The following is a 22,163-nucleotide window of genomic DNA, read 5'->3' on the forward strand; positions in this document are numbered from 1 at the left end:
GACTCTGCTGCTTGTTCTTACTTTCCCTTAAAGAATTCAAGTTGCAGTTTGATTTGGGAGTTAGATCATTGCTATGTTTTATTTAAATCAATTATTTTATTTAGCCTTCCTTGTAAATGTCTTCTCTCTCTTTAATTGTCCAGAACCTAACAGCCATAATTCCACTAAGTTCTTCTGCCTAAAGACACCACTGTTCTTCTAAGATTTTCCTTATGTATTTTACTGCCCTTATTGCTCCTCCTCCTTTGACCGCTCTTATCCTAGTTTCCTCTGTCGTCTTATAAAGATCCGCATGAAGGACAGAAACCAGGGGGGGGTAGATTTGCTACCTCTTCCCTTGTATTGTAATACTGTGATAAATATAGGACTGAAGACAATGTAAAAAGGGGCTTTTGTGGCTTGATATTCACTGCTGTCTTGTAATTCTTTCATGGGCTTACACCAAATGGAATTCCATTGTCCTCAGGATGGTTTAACATCTACATCCAGGAAGTGATTGGAGGTCTGCTCTCTTCCTTATCCTGTCTCTGATGGTTTCTCTGCCTTTGTAGTTATTAACATAGTGTTACCAGCAGCAACACATGCCAATTTAATTTTATTATTCAATACCCACTTATGTGGATGTTTGATTCTGGAAATAATATATGAATTTCAAGTAATCCTTGTCCCCTGCTGCATCCCAATTCTGAATCTAGTTGGGAAGATTCTGAAGGTAATGCATCTAACACGTGACTATAAATGAGTGTGTACAAGGCTTTATGAGATCAGAGGGTGAAGCTCTTGGTATGAAATGGGTGATAAAGATAAGTAGATACTTGTCCGAAGGAGAAGAGGAAAAAAATCAGAATAGAAAGGGAGGATAACATATGCCAAATCATCGATGAATAATGTGTTTGTGTATTCTGAGAATTTCAAGTAAATAGGAAAGAGAATTGAAGCAAAACTGCCTGGAATGGAATAGAATAGAATAGAATAGAATAGAATAGAATAGACTATGAATATGAATTTGAATATAAGAGTATATGAATTTTGGTGAACGCTGTGGGGGATATATTTAAAATTAAAAATTCACCAACAAGGGCTTCCCTGGTGACGCAGTGGTTGAGAATCCGCCTGCCAATGCAGGGGACACGGGTTCGAGCCCTGGTCTGGGAAGATCCCACATGCCGTGGAGCAACTGGGCCCGTGAGCCACAGATACTGAGCCTGCGCGTCTGGAGCCTGTGCTCCGCAACAAGAGAGGCCGTGATAGCGAGAGGCCCGTGCACCGCGATGAAGAGTGGCCTCCGCTTGCCACAACTAGAGAAAGCCCTCGCACAGAAACGAAGACCCAACACAGCCATAAATAAATAAATTAATTAATTAATTAAAAAAAAAATTCACCAACAAGAGGATACAGTCTCATTATTCATGAGATGCTTGCACTGCTAATTGACAAGTAAAGTAAGATAGTATAACAGTTCAGAACATAATTTTGAAATCAGACAGCCTGGATTGAAAAAAATCTCTACTACTTGTTAGCTCTGACCTTGTGAAAAATTAGCTAATTTTGCTGAACTTCATTTTTCTTACCTGTAAAATACTCAAAATGATATCATTCTTATGGTGTGATTGTAAGGATTAAATGAGATAAAGTGCACAAAAATGTTCATTGCAACATCTGGCACTTCACATTGCCTGACACACAGCTCAGCAAATGTAAACTAAATAGTATTTTTGTTATAATTATTATGAATAATATGGGTAGAAGTGGCATCATTGATATCAATGATGATGCCTGAAAGAATTGTCTCATTAAAGAGAAAAAACATAACCAGAAATATTATTTTTTTTAATATTTGTTTATTTATTTTTGGCTGCGTTGGGTCTTCGTTGCTGCACACGGGCTTTCTCTAGTTGCAGCGAGCGGGGGCTACTCTTCATTGTGGTGCACGGGCTTCTCACTCTGGTGGCTTCTCTTGTTGTGGAGCACGGGCTCTAGGTGCATGGGCTTCAGTAGTTGTGGCTTGTGGGCTCTAGAGTGCAGGCTCAGTAGTTGTGGCGCACGGGCTTTGTTGCTCCCGGGCATGTGGGATCCTCCCGGACCAGGGCTCGAGCCCGTGTCCCCTGCACTGGCAGGTGGATTCTTAACCACTGCACCACCAGGGAAGACTAGAAATATTATTTCTTGTCTGGTACAAGCTATGCCCCACTCCCCAACCTCTTACATTCAGGGATGTGTGTGATTTGTTCATTCCTGAATAGCCACAGCTGAATGTACCAGTTGGGGTCCAGCTGGGAGAAAGAAACAACATTGTTAATTATAACAAGAGATTGGAGAACTGGAAGACTGATTACTGAGGAGTAAAGAGGACTCTAAATCGCTAAGAATAGAAGATATAGGAAGCAGGCACTGTTCCTAGTGCTGAGATAGAGCATTCAAGTAAGGAACAATGTGAGAGAGGTCTTTTCCCCGGACCTCTTGAGAGAGAGCATGCCCAAGGCTCAATGCATGGTTGAAAAAAAATTTGAGGCTTCAAAGCTACCTGAAGTGAGGTACATAGGCATCCATCCATTGGGAAGTGCCATGTCAGCAGCATTTATTGAAAATCTATTCCCTGGGGTGCCGGGGCGGCCACCCATATGGAGGAACTGCACCTCAGATGTTCCTATGAAACTGCCTGGGGGTATAACGGGAGAAATGATTCATGAGAAAATTCCAGAAAAGCAACACTGGATTACAAAGTTACTCCTGGGGTGTCAGAGGGAGTCATTCACCAGAGATCCTGCCTTGGCAGTCCACCGCTGCAATGCCATGTGTGTTGCTGGAAGCTGGCCCTGGAGAAGCTGAGCACCTTGCCGAAGCCTGGAGCTGTAGAGACAGAGATGGTTGCAGGATCCTGCCTAGAGAATCACAGCAGAACTAGGAAGAGAGTCCCCTTCCTCCTCCAGTGCCTCTCCAGAACACCTTACTGACAAAACTTAACAGTGTGCCAACTTGAAAAGGAGCGCTTCTATCAGAGTCTACAGCCATCATCACAGAATGGGCAATTAAGAGTGGATTAAGAATCAAGACACAAATGATAACTGACCCCCCACCCCCACCCCGGGCCTACACTGAGTGCTTGTGTCACTTAGAGTACATAGGGCAATATGTGAGAAAAATGCAATTAGGACTAGCAAATGATAAAGCAGTGCTTAGAGGATTATGAAATTAGTAAAAGAAGTAGGGCAGACTTTATCATTGTTTGGATTAACAATTTCTCCTCTGTATAAATTTGATATATTTTTCAACTTGTTCAGATGCTGGGAAAACAAAAGGAGTATGTATTCTGTACTCCCATATCCAACAGAAAGATTGTATACATTACTTCCACTGTTCTGTTTTTGTTTCAGTGACGAGCATAAAGATGATAATTTTGAAATTCAAGCAGAGTCTTACTTTATAGCAGGTTTTCAACACCACTCTGTAAAAGGTTTAATTTTATTTTTTCTATATATCCTTCATCCTTACACTGTTATCACTTCTAATGTAATTAGAAACTGTTCGTGTATTCTTGTAAAATGCACAATGATTTTATGTAATTTATACAAATTGCATTTTCCTATAAAATACATTTTTGCTTGTTTCACTCAATATATTACATGAAAATTCAGTTGAATTGTTTTGGAAGTTTTAGCCACAGCAATCAGACAAGAAAAAGAAATAAAAGGAATCCAAATCAGAAAAGAAGAAGTAAAGCTGTCACTGTTTGAAGATGACATGATACTATACATAGAGAATCCTAAAGATGCTACCAGAAAACTACTAGAACTAATCAATGAATTTGGTAAAGTAGCAGGATACAAAATTAATGCACAGAAATCTCTTGCATTCCTATTATTATGAACTTTCATCAAATTTTTAACTGTGGTCATTTTTAAGTCTTTTGTCATTTACAGACAGTTCTGTGTGTACTCTGATGCTTTTGCAAATATGTTCCTATAAAAGGGTTTCATCTTTAAGAAATTCATGGAAAAGACTCTGACAAGTACAGATTTCTGGTAACTGACTGTACTGATGAACTGAATGAATAAGCATTTTCAGCACTCTAATGAAAAACTGATGAACTCATAAAAGTGCTAACAAAAGATCAAGATGAAGAAAAAATTAATTACATGGGACTGAGTGAACTGATGAGGATGAGTATAATTTTTGTGACTTTCTGTCTGAATTAAAAAAAAAAAAATCCAACAAGGACTCAGAGGCAAAGAATATACAAATCAATTTTCACTGCAAAGTAAAGGAGCTGTTACAGTGGAGGATTACTGGACTGAATGTCAATATTATGACATAGTATGAGTGTGTTTCATGTTTGGTAATTGCAATCATTGTTGCTTTTGCTGTGGTCATCCATGTACAATGCTTGGTGTCAGTCTATTTATCTCTTGTAAAAATAAAATACAGTGTGTGTGTGTGAAAAAAAAAACATACAAGGGATGTATTTCAGTATATAGAAATAAGCAATAGTGACTGTAACAGTTGGCTGTATCCGCATGTTTGTAAGTTGCTTAAGGAAGTGATATTAACTTTTTGTAATTAATAAATCTGTCTTCTGTCTGGGTCTCTTTAAACTATTATACACTGAACTTCTACACTATTTTAATATTATGATATTTGACTAAAGATTTTAATTTAGGTACATAGATTTATGAGTGATAAGACTATGCATTGTGAAAATATTTATGTACACTCTGTGGCCTATTTAATGATAATTTCTACTTTGCTCATCATGTCAGTTGATATAACGAAAAGCAGCTTGAATCAGAATGTTTTCTCTTAGGGTTAGAAATTTAATTATGCAATTAATTGGAAAATAAGTTACAGTGGAAATAATCTTGTGTTATACCCAGTGTTCTATTATTTTTTTATATAAAGGTTCACATTGTGTTTGTAATCTGACATCACAATGATGGTATATTGACCTTCAATAAGTATGTGTCATTAGACAAAACATTGAAAATATATACATCTAGTATTGCACTATTTTCTAAAAATGATATTCCTCTTGAAAATAATAATGCATAAACAAGTATAGGATGACTCCACAATGTGAAAGTGTTTGGGCATTTCCCATAATATAACAGATCAGCTTTAAACAACAGATATAGATGAGCTGGCTTAATTCTAACTCTGTAAATTTGATTAATTCTGGGCACGATTGCAAAGAAAGTACGTGATCATCATTACTAGAACCTGAACATGGGCTTGGAAGGCCTCTTGAGTTCCTCCTAATCTGATCTTCCACTTAGACTAATAGCCCTTCTACAATATCCCTAACAAACATTCACCAGATTGTGGTGAAATTCTTTAGGGATGAGGAACTTCATCAACTAGCTTTGATTGGATCAATCAAATCAACTAGCTTTGATTGGATAACTCTTAATAAAAATATCCTTTCTTATATTGAGCCCCCCCCAAAAAAAGAAATCTCTTGCATTCCTAAACACTAATGATAAAAAATCTGAAAGTGAAATTAAGGAAACACTCCCATTTACCACTGCAACAAAAAGAATAAAATACCTAGGAATAAACCTACCTAAGGAGACAAAAAACCTGTATGCAGAAAACTAGAAGACACTAATGAAAGAAATTAAAGATGATACAAACAGATGGAGAGATATACCATGTTCTTGGATTGGAAGAATCAACATTGTGAAAATGATTATACTACCCAAAGCAATCTACAGATTCAGTGCAATCCCTATCAAACTACCACTGGCATTTTTCACAGAACTAGAACAAAAAATTTCACAATTTGTATGGAAACACAAAAGACCCCTAATAGTCAAAGCAATCTTGAGAAAGAAAAACAAAGCTGGAGGAATCAGGCTCCTGGACTTCAGACTATACTACAAAGCTACAGTCATCAAGACAGTATGGTACTGGCACAAAAACAGAACTATAGATCAATGGAACAGGATAGGAAGCCCAGAGATAAACCCACACACTTATGGTCACCTTATCTTTGACAAAGGAGGCAAGAATATACAATGGAGAAAAGAAAGCCTCTTCAATAAGTGGTGCTGGGAAAACTGGACAGCTACATGTAAAAGAATGAAATTAGAACACTCCCTAACACCATACACAAAAATAAACTCAAAATGGATTAAAGACCTAAATGTAAGGCCAGACACTATCAAACTCTTAGAGGAAAACATAGGCAGAACACTCTATGACATAAATCACAGCAAGATCCTTTTGATCCACCTCCTAGAGAAATGGAAATAAAACAAAAATAAACAAATGGGACCTAATGAAATTTAAAAGCTTTTGCACAGCAAAGGAAGCCATAAACAAGAATAAAAGACAACTGTCAGAATGGGAGAAAATATTTGCCAATGAAGCAACTGACGAAGGATTAATCTGCAAAATATATAAGCAGCTCATGCAGCTCAATATCAAAAAAACAAACAACCCAATCCAAAAATGGGCAGAAGACTGAGATAGACATTTCTCCAAAGAAGATATACAGATTGCCAAAAAACACATGAAAGGATGCTCAACATCATTAATCATTAGAAAAATGAAAATCAAAACCACAATGAGGTATCACCTCACACCAGTCAGAATGGCCATCATCAAAAAATCTAGAAACAATAAATGCTGGAGAGGGTGTGGAGAAAAGGGAACCCTCTTGCACTGTTGGTGGGAATGTAAATTGATACAGTCACTATGGAGAACTGTATGGAGGTTCCTTAAAAAACTTTTTAGAACTACCATATGACCCAGCAATCCCACTACTGGGCACATACCCTGAGAAAACCATAATTCAAGAAGAGTCATGTACCACAATGTTCACTGCAGCACTATTTACAATAGCCAGGGCATGGAAGCAACCTAAGTGTCCATCGCCAGATGAATGTATAAAGAATATGTGGTACATATATAAAATGGAATATTACTCAGCCATAAAAAGAAACAAAACTGAGTTATTTGTAGTGAGGTAATTAGAGTGAAGTAAGTCAGAAAGAGAAAAACAAATACCGTATGCTAACACATATATATGGTACCTAAAAAAAAAAAAAAAGGTTCTGAAGAACCTAGTGGCAGGACAGGAATAAAGACACAGACGTAGAGAATGGACTTGAGGACATGGAGATGGGGAAGTGTAAGCTGGAACGAAGTGAGAGAGTGTCATGGACATATATACACTACCAAATGTAAAATAGATAACTAGCGGGAAGCAGCCACATAGCACAGGGAGATCACCTCGGTGCTCTGTGACCCCCTAGATGGGTGGGATAGGGAGGGTGGGAGGGAGATGTAGGAGGGAGGGGATATGGGGATATATGTATATGTATTTTTGATTCACTTTGTTATAAAGCAGAAACTAACACAGCAATGTAAAGCAATTATACTCCAATAAAGATATTAAAAAATAAAAAACTAAAAAACAAGGACCTACTTTGTAGAACAAGGAACTGTATTCAATATCTTGTAATAACGTATAATGGAAAAGAATCTGAATAACAATATATATATATATATATATATATACACTTATCTTATTATCTGATACCTGACAGAAGAGATAGAAGTATTATGTCTCACCTATATATTAGAAAGTTGTGTGGGTAATGGTAAAAAAAAAAATTCCTAGAGAACAGGAAGATTACTTGTGTAGGAGTTAATAGGTAAAAATCAACATGAAAAAAATTCTAAGCATGTCCCAAAGTATGTAGTTTCAGATATTTTCAAAATGCCACTGAACTGTGAGCTATAATATGTGAAAGGGTAGTATTTAAAGATAACAGTGATCCAGTATGGAATTATCTTATCACCATCAAGGGGGTAAGGAATGTGGATTTTTTTCTAAACACTAAGAAAAGAAATGAATATATAGAACTCTTTTTGTACTATGAAATAATCCCAATAATTTTCCTTCTTTCTTTTTGAAATTTGTATTCTGTTTCATTTGTAACATTACCACAGTCTGTAAATATTCCAGTTTCTTCCTCAACCTAAACAATTTGTTGAAAAACAAGAGGGAGGAATGAAGGAAGGAATGAAGGAAGGAAGAAAGGAAAGAAGAAAAAACGAAAGAAAAAGAAACCTTTTCTTATTAACTCTGCCTCCCTGTTGCATGCTTCTTCTCCTCACGAACCACTTATTGAATGTTTGTCTGTCCTCACATTTCTCTTTAAGGGTTTACACCACTTTAATGGTTCACACTTACAGCAGAAGTCTGGTTTCTTTTTGAGGTTTCAGCCAGCCCTGTCTTCTCATCTGGAGCTCAGGGTCCTCTTCCAGACTCATTCAGGTTGTTGGCAGAAGTGAGTTGCTTGTGGTGTAGGGTTCCGGTCTCCATTTTCTTGCTGGCTGGGGTCTGGGATTGCTCTTAACTCCCAGAGACTACTCTGTTTCAGCCAGGTGGACTTCTCACAACATCACATCTTGCTTCTTCTAATCCAGCAGAAGAATATCTCTGCTGCATTCTCTTCTAAAGGCATACATGATTAAGTTAGGCCCACCCAGCATAATCTTTATTTATTTATTTATTTAAATTAATTAATTGATTGATTGATTAATTAATATTTGGCTGCGTTGGGTCTTTGTTGCTACGCATGGGCTTTCTCTAGATGTGGCGAGCAGCGGCTACTCTTCGTTGCGATGTGCAGGCTTCTCTTGTTGCAGAGCACAGGCTCTATGTACACGAACTTCAGTAGTTGTGGCATATGGGCTCAGTAGTTGTGGCTCGTGGGCTCTAGAGTGCAGGCTCAGTAGTTGTGGTGCACGGGTTTAGTTGCTCCGTGACATGTGAGATCTTCCCGGACCAGGGCTCAAACCCATGTCCCCTGCATTGGCAGGTGGATTCTTAACCACTGTGCCACCAGGGAAGTCCCTAATCTTGCTTTTGATTAACTCAAAGTAAAGTAATCATGGACCTTATTAATTTCTGTAAACTCCCTTTGCCATATAATGTAGTATAATAAGTGATATCCCATCACATTCATAGCTCCACTCAGACTCAAAGGATGGGTTTTATACTGAACAAGTGCATAAGAGGCAGGAATCTTGAGAGTCCTTTTAGAATTCTGCCTTCCATAACTCTCTAGGCCATCTAATTTCCAAACTTTCATAGGTGCAACTTCCACATTATTCTTTGATTGACTATCCTTATCCTCCAGTTCCACCACCAATACTTTACATAACACTCTCATTAGTTTTGCAGGAACTTAGCAATATTCTCATAAGTAATTTCCCTGCCCTGAGTTTCAAGTGTTTCCAAACTTTCTCCATATTGATGCCAAAGTGATCTCTCAAAAATACATCTCCACATGACCCTTCATACAGAGCTCTTCATTGCCTTCAGCATGAAGTCAAAACTCTATCTCTTTATTACGGCAGCTGAGATCTCCTCAACCTACTTTAACTGCCACCAATCCTCTTCGCTACCCCAGGAACCTTTTGATATAGTCAACCTGGGCTTTTTCTAATTCACCCAACTACCAAATACAGCAAGTTCTTTCACATGGATATGCTTTGCTTAATTCATGTACCTCCCACTCTTCTCTGAATTAGCTTACATTCTTTAGACTCATCATTTGCTCCATTGAACCATTTATAAATTCAACATCTCATTTATTTACATTTAAACGTTAAATAGTTACATTAGAAAACATTTGGTGGCATCACCTTCTCCAAGTCAAGTCAGAAGAAAGTACTTCCTCTAGAGTCACATCCTTTTTAATTTTAACATCTAGAACAGTGGTTATTCCATTGTGACTTATTTGAAAATGTCTCTCTGACAGAAATTAGCTACTGGCAGGTGGATTATTGCTTATTCATCATTATATTCCCAGTACTTTGTACCATATTTTGCAGTGCAGGAAGAAAATATATGCTTCTTGATATAAATTAAATCCAAGAGTTGTAAACTGACAAAGGGATCTCACTGAACTCTCTTTCATTCCCACAAAACAAGTGTCTCTGTGTGTGTGTGTGTATGTGTGTGTGTGTGTGTGCACATTGGGTTTTTTGATGGAAGACTCTCTCCTAGTACTGTAGAGTAAACTTTTATGTACCTCCTTCCATTTGTTGATAGCAATTCTTGCCTTATATGAAGATAATATTCCAGCCTCACTGTAAGAGCATGCTGCAGGTTCTGGGCTGGAATACCTTGACTCCTCTCTCTCCTCGAATTACAGAAAGTTACTGATACGGTTGTTGGGTCAGGCAAACCTAGGGTCAATTGCTGGCACTAGCAACAACTAGATGAGGTGCCCCAAGTGAGCATTTTACATTAGATTCTTCTCCCGTGAAATTGGTAGCATATCAATAGCATTAAATTGTAAGGATTAAATAACATAACATTTGTAAAGCATTTAATCTGATAACTAGTACTTGGGAGACATTTAATAATGGTAAATGAGGATGAGGATGAGGATGGTGGTGAGTGGTAGTAGTAGCACCAGCTGGCCTCGGAGATGGTTTTGAAATGTGGTACAACTAACCAGAAAACTCACAATTGCAAGAACATACTTACAAATCATTCTAAACAGCATGACATATGGCCCATAGACCAATGGAACCACACCAGTTAGAATATTATGTCCCCAGAAATACAAATTTCCTTAGGCACCATGAGAGCTTTTTGCAGTTAACAAAAATCTTCCTCACTTTTAAAGAAACCAGTGTGGGTAAAATCTGATATTTTTCTCTGAATGTAGCAGTTTTATTACACAGTATGGAGGTGTGTTCGTTCCTGCCCTATTTGCCAGAAAGGGGCCTCAGGAGCTGGGGAGGTTTACTACTCAGGGATTGGCAGCATATATAAGGAGTTATGATGCAGATTGTGTGAAATATCTTAATCAGAAAACTCCTGGTGGACTTTCTGTGGCCCCCAGAGTATGAAGCTTCTCAAGGGTTCGTTCTACCTCAGGGCCGCCTTCCCCTCGTACTTCATTACAGTTATTTTTGTCATTTCTATGCAGGGATTGGAATGGTACTTCCTTGACTTTGTATCTAGGTAAAAGTTTGTTAAAAGTAAATTTGTCAGTAAAAAACCCAAAACAAACCACCTGCTCTATGCACAGGCTCACTCCTAATCCCCATACTACCCCACACCCAGCTGACAAATATATCAGCCTCCAATAACACTTGCATGAATTTTTTACATTTCTAAGAAAAGTTTCCGTTTCTTTTTTTAAAATGTCATTAATTCTTTCTTAAAGCACTTTATCTATCACATTCCAGGGTTTTGCACTGGTAATGTACAGAATAGAACTGAGTCACGTCCCTCTAAATGCTCAAAGCCCATTGAAGAAACAGACATAAAACTTGATGATTACAACAGGACATATTTATGATGAGAGCATCAAAGGGCATATATTTATCCTGCAGGAAGGTCAGCACCAAGTTTGTCAGGAGACAAGGGAGAACAGAGTATGGGAAAAACAGAAGTGACTAATACCATATTCAGCATGCCTGGAGCTCTGGGTGCAAGTGGGACAGCAAGTGGCAACTGAAACTGAACATGCAGGCAGGATGCATGTTGCAAAAAACCTTACAGGCATTCTAAAGCATTTGAATTTAAATAATGTAACAGAAACTGCTCAGTATGAAATTGAATCTTTCTCCTTTCCTAGAAAAGCACATTTCTACAGATCCTTGCGAAGCAACTGAAGAATTCAGGCACCTTATTTGAGGCTCCATAATATACAGCAGTTCCCTGCTTGGTGAAGTATCAACCTGAATGATAAGAAAATAACGTTTTTCCTCTAGGCCACAATCTATCAGTTATATAGAAATATCAGTTTAGGAAACATTCTCAAACAGAACCTCAGTGACTCATAGGGTCTCAGCAGAACACTTCGTCACTTACTCTTCCAAATTCTGCATCAGATTAACCAGGCAATTATTTTCAGCATGACTCAGACAATCTTGAACAAGCATTGTTTCATAAGGTCTATAAATAAAAACAAAAGCTGTAAAAAGTGTAGACCTCTCTCTATTTGATGACAGTGAGTTCACAGGAAAACATAGCTAATAGAAAAGTGAAAAGTATTGCCTGTAAGAATAAAGAAAAGAGAGTATACTTAGGTAGTCTTCTGTGAATTGTATTACATTATAGAGAAAGAAAAGTAATATACTTTAAAATGGATTGTGCTAATGTATGCATGACTATACTATACAAAATTATATGTAACTCACACTTCTTCAGTCACCTTTGTTATTACAGTGTACATTACTGGTGTAGCTTTCTTGAGAACATTCTCTAACACATTTATTTTAAAACACAAGAAGAGATATGGTTGTCCTACCTTTAAATTCTCCATTTTCAAAACTTTTACTGAGCATCCATGAAATTTGAATCATGATATTTGTGCTTTTATTGCTTAGATTTGAATGTGCATTCTGTCTCTTCTGTTAAACAGTATATTTCTAGGAGCTAATTTTTCTCATTGGGCTAAGAGTTTCCTGGGTTGATGATATTCCCTTTATTTCATGCTCTTCCTATAGAAAGAGACCACCAACTATGACTCCTCTTAATATCTGGTACAATGATGTATACACAGTATCATGAATAAGAAACAACTAGTTAAAATATCATTTCAATTTAGATATGTATAGTCAGATAGTTACTCCTTAAGAATGGAGACAATGTCTTTGTTGTTCACTGTTTCACCCCAGTGCTTCCCACAGTTTTGCCAAAATGAAGATGTTCAAAATATGTTAGAAGAATATATACAAAGTTATACAAAAATAAATTTAATAAGCATATATTAAGTTAGCTATTATTAATAAAGCATTGAGTTTGGGTCTGTGCAAGATGTATCAGTCCCCAAAGTATAAAGTATAATGCCTGTTTTCAAAAAGTTTCAAACCAGGTATAGCCAAGATGGAGGAATAGGAAGACCTTGAGCTCACCTCCTATCCCCCCAACACCCCCTCCCACCCACGCCAAAATCACAAAAATTTACAAAGTAATTATCAATGAGAACTACCCGAAGACTAGCAGAAAAGATCTTCTACAACTAAAGATATAAAGAAGGAACCATAGGAGTATAGGAGGGGTGGAGATGTGGTATAGTCAGGACCCATACCCCTAGGTAGGTGACCCACAAACAGGAGGAGAATTACAATTGCAGAGATTCTCCCCAAGGAGCAAGGGGTCTGAGCCCCACATCAGGCTCCCCAGGCCAAGGGTCTTACACTGGGAAGATGAGCCCCCAAAATGTTTAGCTTTGAAGGCCAGTGGGACTTACTTGGAGTTCCAGAGGGCTGTGGGAAATAGAGACTCCACTCTTAAAGGGCACACACAAAACCTCACAAGTTCCAAGGGCCAGGGTAGAAGCAGTGATTTGAAGGGAGCCTAAGTCAGATCCTCTTGGAGAATCTCCCAGAGAGACAGGAGGCAATTGGGACTCACCCTGGGGACATAGACCCTGGCAGCAGCCATTTTGGGGAGCTCATCCCACCATGAGGACACTGGTTTTGGCAAGAGCCATTTTGGAATCCTCCATCTTAGCTTGTTAATACTGGGACCCAGCCCTGGCCACTAGACCTGGGACACCTCAGGTCAAGCAGCTAGCTGGGAGGGAAACAGCCTCAACAACCAGCAGGCCCCCAGAACCCCCAGCCACCACAGGACCCAGCCCCACAGACCAGTGGGCCAGCACTAGCCCCAGGATCCCTGGGCCCCATAGCCAGCCATCAGATCCCACCTCACCCACCAGGATGCAGGCACCAGCCCCAGGACCATCTGGGCCTCTACCCTGCCCACTGCAGGCCAACACCAACTCCAGGACCTCCAGGGCCCTGCTTCCCAAGACACTGAGACCCAGCTACACTCAGCAGTGAGCCAGCAGTAGCCCTGAGACCCAGCCTCACCCACCAGTAGGCAGACACCAGCCCTGGGACCACCTGGTCCACAGCCCCACCCACTAGCAGGTAGACAGCAACCTCAAGATTACCAAGGATCTGCAGCCAGCTGTGTATCCAGCCCACTCACCAGTGGAAAGACACCAGCTCCAGGAACCCTAAGCCCCACAGCCTGAGACCCCTGGACCTGGTTCCACTCACCAGTAGGCTGACACTATCGCCAGGACCCAGCATCATCCACCAGTCGGTGGACACCAGCCCCAGGATGCCCTGAGTCCCAGCCCCACCCACCAGATGACGGACACCAACTCCAGCTTGAGAAAGAAGGACAAAACTGGAAGTATCATGCTCCCTGATTTCAAACTACACTACAAATCTACAGTAATCAAAATGGCATGGTAGTGGCACAAAACAGACACATAGATCAATGGAACAGAATAGAGAGCTCAGAAATGAACCCACACTTATGTGGGTAATTAATCTATGACAAAGGAGGCAAGAATACACAATGGGGAAAAGACAGTATTTTCAATAAGTGGTGCTGAGAAAACTGGACAGCTACATGCAAAAGAAACAAACTGGACTACTTTCTCACACCCTATACAAAAACAAATTCACAATGAATTAAAGACTTAAATGGAAGACCTGAAGCCATTAAATTTCTACACAAATCATAGGTAGTATACTCTTTGGTGTCGGTCTTAGCAATATTCTTTTGGATAAGGCTCCTCAGGCAATAGAAATATAAGGACAAAATAAACAATTGGTACCACATCAAAATAAAGGTTTTTGCACGGTGAAAAAAAAACTACCAATACAGAAAAACCTCCTACTGAATGGTAGAAGATATTTGCACACATATTCAACAAGGGTTTAATATCCAAAAAAATATATAATTTATACAACTCACCATCAAAAAAACAAACAACCCAATTAAAAAAATGGGCTGAGGTCCTGTATAGACATTTTTCCAAAGAAGACATACAGACGAACAGTCAAATGAAAAGATGCTCAACATGTCTAATCATCAGGGAAATTCAAATAAAAACCACAGTGAGATATCACCTCAAACTTGTCAAAATGACTATTATCAAAAAGACAACAAATAACAAGTGTTGGAGAGGATGTGGAAAAAAGGAACCCTCATGCCTTGTTGTTGGAATGTGAATCGGTGCAGCCACTATGGAAAAACATATAGAGATTCATTTTTAAAAATTAAAAATAGAACCAACATATGATCTAGCAATTCCACTCCTGGGTATTTATACAAAGAAAACAAAACACTAATTTGAAAAGATACATGCACTCCTATATTCATTGCAGCATTATTAATAATAGCCAAGATGTGGAAGCAACTTAAATGTCCATCAATGTTTGAGGGGATAAAGATGTAATATATATAATTGAATGTTATTCAGCCATAAAAAAGAATAAAATCTTACCATTTGCCACACACGGATGGACCCAGAGAATATTATGCTAAGTAAAATAAGTCAGATAGAGAAAGACAAATACAGTATGATTTCATTTACATGTGGATCTAAGAAACAAAGCAAATGAACAAACGTAATGAAACAGAAACAGACTCATAGATACAGAACAAACAGGTGGTTGCCAGAGGAAAGCTGTTTGAGGGCTGAGGGGAGGAGAGAAATAGATGAGGGAGATTTCAGGTATAAAATAAATGAGTCACATCTGTGAAATATATAGTGCAAGGAATATAGTCAATAATTATGTAATATCTTAGTATGGTGACAGATGGTAACTAGACTTATCATAGTGATTACTTTGAAATCTATGGAAATATCAAATCACTATGCTGTGTAACAGGAACTAACATAGTGTTATAGGTCAATTCTACTTCAAAAACAAACACTCTCATAGGAAAAGAAATCATATTTGTGGTTACCAGATGTGGGGATGGGGAGAGGGGGAATTGGATGAAGATAGTCAAAAGTATAAACTTCTAGTTATAAGATAAATAAGTACTAGGGTTGTAATATACATCATGATAAATATGTTATCTATGAAAGTTGTTAAGAGTAAATTCTGAGTTCTCATCACAAGGGAAACATTTTTTTTCTATTTCTTTAATGCTGTATCTATATGAGATGATGTTGTTCACTAAGCTTATTGTGGTCATCCTTTCATGATGTGTGTGATTATTGTGATGTAACCATTAAACTTACACAGTGCTGTGTGTCAACTATCTCCCAGTAAAACTGGGAGAAAAATAAAATAATTTCAAATCAGTCAGGGAAGAAAGGCCTGACTACCTATAACAAAAAGGAGTCTTAATGGCACCTGGAAGAAGGGAAAAAAAAGCAATACCAGCAAAAAATAATAAAATAAAAAAATATTTTTAAAAGTTCAAATATAAATGAAAGCAGGTGGATATTTCAGTAGGAGAGAGCAAAAATGATTGAAGACTATGGACAAGGGTTAGGGTTATTCATGGCGTTATTCAGAAGTGAAAACGTCTTATAAGAGTGTTACTCTAATATGCATGATAACCTCTAGGTAGCTTGTGAAAATGCAAATTCTTGTGCTCCATCTGAAGAGTGCCTAAGTAGTTCTTGGGTGGAGTTGAGGAATCTGCACTTTATAAAAGAATTTCAAGTGGTTTTGATGCCCCGGTGCTGGACCACACCGAGAACAGTGAAGGATGCAAAAGGAAAGTGGAAGTCATATTATAAATGTATCCAGTGGGTAGTATGAAGACAGATTGTGAGGACCCATGGGAATGAAGAGCCTATGGAAGATGAAGAACAAACAAGTTGTGTTTTTAGGTAGTTGTTAAGCAGAAATTATTCTCTTATCTGAAGTTAAAACACAGCAACAACAAAAACCTCATTATTGAGCATTTTTAAAGTACAGGAAAGTAAAAAAAAAGTATACATAAACCAATATTCAGCTATCAAAACATAAGTAATTTTGACATTTGGAAGATGTCTTTCCATACCTTTATAACAAATGTTTTATTTGCATGTACGTGTACACTTGTGTGTATATTCACATGAAATATACACACAACAATAAGTACACTGTATAGTAATCTATCTTTTCTCTTAATATATCACTTTATATCTATATCAATATTTATCTTGTTGCATGACAGTTCACATTTTATTTTACCAATAATCTGAAGTAAATGTTTAAGTAGTTTCTAAATTATCATTGCAATATATAATGATGTGTTGAATATCACAACACATCACTGCATTCTTACCCATTTTCCCCCATTAGACACATATTTAGAAGACGAATCACCAGACATTAGATACTTAAAATATCAATACATTTACCAAAAGCTCTGAAGAACTCTTTTAAGAATTAGGAAAGTATCCTTTTAATTCATATTTCTTTCTGTTTATTGTACTTATTCATGGTCCTCAGCCATGAATAATCTATTTGGGAGAATAATAATCATTACCAATAACTAAGAATTACTAAAACCTAGACTTTTCTACTGATCTAAATTATATCAGACATGCCTTGATAGTTACATACCCTAGAGGTGGTGAGACTTTTTGGACTCCAATTTATGACTTAATTTGTCCATTTTGCAGACATATTTTAACCATGGTCCTATTCTGTGCCAGGTGCAGTATAGGGTTACAGATACATAAGACATAATCCCTGTTCTCAAAGAATTCAATCTAGAACTCTGTAAATCGTAAGTTATTGGATTATCAGAAGAATGAAAGCATGTGTAAACATTTATCAGTATATGGTGGTAACTCACATTAGTGAACAATCAAACATCTGCCAGAGAAGACAATGTAAAGAAAGAATACACTGAAAAATGTCCTAAATTAGCTTAGAAAGAAATAGTTTGAGCATGGCCTTGCAAATTTGCATTGTCTTCACACTGTAGATTATGGGATTCATTACAGGAGGGATGATCAGACAAATATTGGCAATGAGAGTATGCAGAAGGGGAGGGGCATGCTTCCCAAACCTAGGCACCAGTGACAAGCTCATCATGGGGATGTAGAAGATGGCAACAGCACTTATGTGTGATACACAGGTACCAAAGGCCTTTTTCCACTCCTCTGGGGAGGCAATGCTGAGCATGGAATGGATGATCAGGACATAGGAGAGAAGGATCAAGACAGAGTCCAAGGCACCAGTAGAGATGACAATGGCCAGACCAAATGCACTGATGATCTCAGTGTCTGTGCATGAAAGCTTCATCACATCAGGGTGGAAACAATATGGATGGTGAAAACATGACTTCCACAAAAGGACAGACGCTTAAGGAGCAGGAGTAAAGGCACTACAACCGTTGTCACCCTAATAACAATTGCAAAGCCCACTTTGATGATTCTTGAATTGGTTAAGATTGTGCCATATCTCAGTGGGTTACAGATGGCAGTGTAACGGTCAAAGGCCATTGCCAGGAGTAACAAGGACTCCATTAATGTGAAACCATGGATAAAAAACATATGGCCAATGCAGACATCAAAGCTGATTTCTCGAGCATTGAACCAGAAAATACCCACCATGGTGACCAACGTGGAAAGGCACAGCCCTAGGTCCGTGAAGGACAGCATGGAGAGGAAATAGTACATGGGTTCATGGAGGCTCAACTCAGTGCTGATGACAAACAAGATCATGCCATTCCCTGAGATGGCAATGGCAAAGAGACAACAGAATAGGATGGAGATCCAGGCATGGTAAGTTTCAAAACCAGGGATGCCAGTAAGGAAGAAGACTGCAGAGTGGAAAATGCTCTGGTTGAAGGATGGCATGATGAGTGAAGGAAGCAGATTTCCCTGGGGAAAAGGAACATGTCCTGCAAAAACAGGGCCCACTTGTTATCTCTAGGCTTCAGTATATATCCATATACACATATAAAAAAGATTAGATTAGATAATGGTAAGATATTTTCCACTTCTATGATTCTATGGTCATGGGCAGATAGGGCATTTCTATACATATCTAGGGCAACACAAAAGGCAATTCATCCTGCTTCTTCACTTCTCACTTTCCAAGGCAAAAACCCTTAAGAGATCCATTAAGAGTTAAAAGTCTTTGCATACCCAATGAAAACAGTATAGTTAAGATACTATTAATATTTTACAGAAGGATACTCCTGTTTAAATAAATATGCAAGAACTATTGATAAAAATGAAATTCCAGGAAAGAAGCAATTCAATCTGTGCAAAGAGACTACAGTGTGTGATGGTTGGTAAAGCGTTTATTCAAGTAATACCTGTGAAGCTGGTATCGTTTAAGGGAAATTCCCCTTGAAGAAACAGGGCTCAAGTTAACCTTAATAAGAACAAAAATTCATTGCAAACTAGCAGATAATAATTGGAGCAGAATGATCTAAGTAAGGTTCTTAATATTCCATCATAACAAAAGGACATTGAAAATGAAATGAGGGGTTTGGAGGTGGGGGTGTAGTCCCTCAGAAAGCCTCATTAAGGCTGGGTGCATCTCCATTCAGATGGTGAAGGGACCATCTTCTGAACCATCTTCTCTGTTTGAGGATATGAGCATACACTCAACCCAGATCAAGAAATCTCTAGGATCAAAAAAGTTCCTCCATATTGGTTCTTGTCCTAAGTTTTCTGATGCCCTATTTTTATCTGTAGAAAGAATGTTTGGTTTTTATAGTATGTGTGTATCCTCTTTCTCTCACTCATGCATGCATTCTTTCAAGAAATATGTAAATAACTGACAAAATGCCAGTGTGCAATGAACAGAATTAGAATTAGACCTAGTACTCCAAGATGGTCTATACATGACTTGGGGAAAAAAAACTCTGAGTGTAAGTTAATTTGATGAGTTTCATTCCAGCCCCTGAATGAACAGGGAGTAGCTTCAACTTGAGTGGGAATAACTGGTTACAGGACTTGTGATGAAGAGGGTGTTTGAGAAAAACGTTCAATATAGGCAGCCTCTTAAGGACTTAACTAAAAATAAATAAATAAATAATGGCTGGAAAATTTGAATTAAGAGGGAATGCAGAAAAAACTAAACTCCATGGGTTTTGATTCGGCCCTTGGACCTCAGTCGGAAAAGAGGCCTCATTTTTTTCACTTTTGACTCACAGGAATTAGAATATGTACTTACCTCTGCATTCCCAACAAAGTGACTCCTGCCCTTTGAGAGTTAAACTGATGCCTGGGTTGAAGTCACAGGAGTGGTGAAAAATATCTTAGAGTAATAAAATCTAAGGGGAAGGAGGCCTGAAAAAAAGGACCTGGGGAACAGCAGTATTTAGGGAAAAGACAGAGTAGAACCTACTAGTGAAACTGCAGAGGCACGGCCACTGAGGTGCAAATGAACCCCAGGAAAAAGCAAGGACCTCATCAGTTTTTCTCAGACATTTGATCTCAGAGCCAGGAAAAATGCCTGGCACAATAGTGTTTAAGAGTATCTGTTGAATAAATGAACTGAATTGCATCTGATAATAGTGACAGACCCTAGACACAATATCAGGCCTATATTGTGGTTCCTGATATATAGCCCCTTCGAATTAGAAGTAAAGTTCATGTAAACATACTGGTATATATTAATATAGGAGATAAGCTGACAATTTTCTTGTTAATCTGGTGTTTATCTTGGGTACTAGGACTTTGCTCAAATTTAGATCTGGTGATAAAAACAAATTTTTCTGGATGAAGTTGTAAGGACCCTTAAATCATATCCTCTTTATTTTTAAGTTGAGGAAGTGGAACCGAGCAGGATCATATGGGGCCTTCCCAGGACAGACCACTCCCGCATATCCTCTGCTTTAGCTCCTCTCTGAAATACCCAGATAACAGTATCGAATGCACATGTCCTGAGTTTTTTTGTTTTTTGTTTTTTTACAGATGCTAAAACCCCCACCAAATGGAAGAACTTAACTACTTGATGACCATGAGCGCATAGCCCCCGGACCTACTGGAGCCTGAGGATTGATAATGTTAACACCTGTGACACTGCCCTGGTCCCTCACCATCAACCAATCAGAGAATTGTGCCCAAGCTGATCACAGACCCTGGGATGCCCATCCCTCACCTTGCTTTTAAAAATGCTTTCCTGAAACCCATCAGACCTGGGAGTTCGTGTGTTTTGAGCACTAGCTGTCCTGAACTTTTTGCTTGGTGCCCTGCACTAAATGCTGCATTTTCCTTCACAATGTCAGTAGATGGGCTTTACTGCACATGGGCAAGCAGACCCAAGTTTGGTTCCGCAGCAGAAGCAGGCTCTCAAGTTAATGCTCTTTTTATTATAGTAAATAAATTAAGAGACCTCAATGGATTATCCAAGTGTCCAAACTAACCTTCTCCTTAATGAGAGTGATAATATTTCAGTGTCTCCTGTGGGCCAAACAATTTACGCCATTTTATCTCTTTTTCCTAATCATTCTTTCCACTGTTCTGCAAGCTTCTTATGGTATCTTTTTTCAACTGATATAATCAAAGGGAAACATAGTAGGGCTATTCTAATTCATGGAACTCTATTAGTAAAACTTGTGGGCAGGAATAGTTTTCCTTTTTTTAAATTCTGTGATTCTTAAACTACCCTTGGGCATTCTTGCACTAAATCTAATGAGCTAATAGTAAATAACTATTCTTGGAAAGATATATTTAAATATCTCTTCCCCATGGAGAATTCTTTAAGACGAGGGCTATGACTTAAAACATCCTTGTAACCAGGCCACCAAGAACATGTAAATATTGCCCCCATTACAAAGGTTCACATGCATCACTATCACAACATGCATTGGGTATTATTAGCTCCTTTTTACAGATGAGAACTTTGAGGCTAAGATTAGAAAACCAAGGCTCAGAAGAATCATGTTACTTTCTCACATTTATCCACATGGCAAATCTAATAATTGAATTTTGTTCTCTCTGACTTCCCCCTGCTCTCTTCACTTCTTATTCTTAAAAGAACTTAATTTTAAAGAAAAATGTGGAATGAACACATATTCATGAATATATAGATATACTCATGTATATCTATAATATACAAATCTCTTGAATATGTACTACTAAGTTCACAAATTTCCTCTGAACTGTTAGTTTTATAAACTATCTGAAGATTATACAGTCCCTGATGTATTCAGAAAATACTTCAATGCACTAAAACACTGACCTCATGCAAAGAAGACTTCTTGAGTCTGGAAAGGGAGGTCATTTGACCCTTTGAAAGTCATCCCAGGCAGCAGCAGAGAGTCTTTTAAAGAGATAGAGAGAGAGAATTATCTCAATCTCATAAAATTACAGGCAGAAATGTCTTCTGTTCTAAGACTGGGGAAACAGTCCCTGATCAGTCTTGCCCCTTTAAACCATCTCCAAAGCAGTTCTCATTTGTCA

General features: G+C 38.2%; 1 pseudogene across 1 annotated transcript; it reads right to left on the minus strand.

Moving 5' to 3' along the window:
• Nucleotides 1–3,104: 3,104 nt before the first annotated feature.
• Nucleotides 3,105–20,877, minus strand: LOC309605064 (olfactory receptor OR51C1-like; annotated as a pseudogene). Its single transcript has one exon. The product of its transcript is annotated as an olfactory receptor OR51C1-like (transcript).
• Nucleotides 20,878–22,163: the final 1,286 nt, after the last annotated feature.

Source organism: Balaenoptera borealis (assembly GCF_965194805.1).
Source record: "Balaenoptera borealis genome assembly, chromosome: 11".
NCBI classification, from domain to species: domain Eukaryota; kingdom Metazoa; phylum Chordata; class Mammalia; order Artiodactyla; family Balaenopteridae; genus Balaenoptera; species Balaenoptera borealis.